Source organism: Peromyscus eremicus, chromosome 16_21, assembly GCF_949786415.1.
Source record: "Peromyscus eremicus chromosome 16_21, PerEre_H2_v1, whole genome shotgun sequence".
Taxonomy (NCBI): domain Eukaryota; kingdom Metazoa; phylum Chordata; class Mammalia; order Rodentia; family Cricetidae; genus Peromyscus; species Peromyscus eremicus.
Genome location: NC_081432.1, coordinates 20,395,678 through 20,398,202, shown reverse-complemented (window position 1 = coordinate 20,398,202; position 2,525 = coordinate 20,395,678). Strand labels below are relative to the sequence as shown.

Genomic DNA, 2,525 nt, shown 5'->3' with positions numbered 1-2,525 from the left:
AAGGAACGAGGGATAAGAGACTTAGTTAGAAATAAAGATGGGAGAGAAAACATAGACTCAGGTGGGCCTGGATCCTTATTCAAATGGGCCTAGAACTTTATTTCAAAGGTCTATTTTATAACAACTCCAAGGGGTGGAGCAAAAGACCTCCTCCTTGCTAATTACCATCACCTTGTACCCAGGCTTGTGGTCCAATCAACATCTTACACAGTCCTGCTGGGTACAGCCACTAGGAAACCTAGTGGGCTACAACATATGAATATCTGTTAGAGTGGGGTTACATACCAAATAAAACTGACCATGAATTGGTCTTAAGTTATATATACTTTGTGTGCATGTCAAGGCCATACCAGAGGAAACAATGTAGCCTAAGGTTCACACATAAAATATGAAAATGTGTCCAGAGTGTTCACTCTGAAATTTTAGGCAAAGGATGTCAAACAAAATTTCCTAAAAATGCAAGAAAGTAGTTAATAAAATAAAATGGAGGGATACAATAAAGAGACTAATTATGTCTTAGAAAAAAATCAAATTGATATAATATGGATCTATGAACACTCTGAGCCAAATACAAGAAAAGCTGCAAATGACAAAAATTCCTGTCACAAGTAAAGGTGTGATAAGATAAATGAAGGTGTTAGAACAGAATTTGCACATTGTACAATAAAAGGAATGTAAAAACATTCCCATAATTTTTTATTAAAATACACTCAATTCATTTAAATGGATAATTTTCAAGAGAAATAAAAACCTTGTAATTATGACACATGAAGGAAAAGCTCATGAGCCCCATTTGTTAAACACTGAATTCATAATTTCAAATCTTTTGCAAGCTTTGGTGAGGAGCCATATCAATTACTCAAAATGTTTTACAGTCAATATTACTTAAGTTTGCCACAGACAATTGAGACTGGGGGAGAGTGACTAGCTTGTCTTTAATTTTTATCAATCCAGAATAAAATATATTAAACAGAGACTATTAAGAATTTAAAATCGCCGGGCGATGGTGGCGCATGCCTTTAATCCCAGTACTCGGGAGGCAGAGCCAGGTGGATCTCTGTGAGTTCGAGGCCAGCCTGGGCTACCAAGTGAGTTCCAGGAAAGGCGCAAAGCTACACAGAGAAACCCTGTTTCAAAAAACCAAAAAAAAAAAAAAAGAATTTAAAATCATTTGACTTTGCCGTCTTGAAATTGTAGCAAAGATCTTTACTTCAACATTCAAAAATACACATTGTACTATGCTGCCTCTGTACATGAAAGACACACAGGTCAGGGGACCAGGAAAGAGAAAGCCCAGGAGGTTAAGGTGCTGGCCACTAAGCCCAAAGCCATTGGAATCTGCAAAGTTTGAAGAACTGAGTGGGCTTCCACATGCCCTTTGACCTCCAAACACTTGTCATTGCACAATGCACATATGCACACACACACACACACACACACACACACAATATGTGTAATAAAGTATTTAAAGCACACATGGTACAATGATTTCATTAGACGCAAGTAAAGCAGTTGATAAAGATTGCCATCCAGTTTTAATAACACAAAACTTGGAAAAGAAGGCAATGTTTTTGGAATGATACCACATATTTTTTTTTTTTTTTTATTTTGCAATACAATTCAGTTCTACATATCAGCCACAGATTCCCTTGTTCTCCCCCCTCCCGCCCCCCCTCACCTTCCCCCCAGCCCGCCCCCCATTCCAATCTCCTCCAGGGCAAAGCCTTCCCCACAGACTGAGATCAACCTGGTGGACTCAGTCCAGGTAGGTCCAGTCCCCTCCTCCCATGCTGAGCCAAGGGACCCTGCATAGGCCCCAGGTTTCAAACAGCCAACTCATGCAATGAGCACAGGACCCGGTCCCACTGCCTGGATGCCTCCCAAACAGATCAAGCCAATCAACTGTCTCACCCACTCAGAGGGCCTGATCCAGTTGGTGACCCCTCAGCCATTGGTTCATATTTCATGTGTTTCCGTTTGTTTGGCTATTTGTCTCTGTGCTTTATCCGACCTTGGTCTCAACAATTCTCTCTCATATAAACCCTCCTCATTCTCGCTAATTGGACTCCCAGAGATCCACCTGGGGCCTAGTCATGGATCTCTGCCTCCAGGTCCATCAGTAGTTGGATGAGGTTTCTAGCACGACAATTAGGGTGTTTGGCAAAAATATGGAACGCTTCACGAATTTGCGTGTCATCCTTGCGCAGGGGCCATGCTAATCTTCTCTGTATCGTTCCAATTTTAGTATATGTGCTGCCGAAGCGAGCACTGATACCACATATTTTCACAAACTGTAAAGCAGAGGCTATGGTGAAACATCCAAAGCTTTCTGCACTCTGGAACATCTCCCAGTCAGGTGAAGGCAGCTACTGCTCAATTCCATCCAGCACATTCAGTTGCCAAAGGGTCTCTCCTGCTGCTGGAGCTGTTGTTGCTCCTGTACTTAGCCAGATTTGCCAGGGACTGAATGACTAGAGAGGACTGGCAGGTTTAGAGCACCCTGTGAGCCCATGGGTGGACCCACT

The 2,525-nt window shown here is 42.1% G+C and overlaps 1 non-coding gene across 1 annotated transcript; it reads right to left on the bottom strand.

The window, feature by feature from the left end:
• Positions 1 to 2,162: 2,162 nt before the first annotated feature.
• LOC131894000 (U6 spliceosomal RNA) lies at positions 2,163 to 2,269 on the bottom strand. Its single transcript, XR_009374791.1, has one exon. It is a non-coding gene; the product is annotated as a U6 spliceosomal RNA (small nuclear RNA).
• Positions 2,270 to 2,525: the final 256 nt, after the last annotated feature.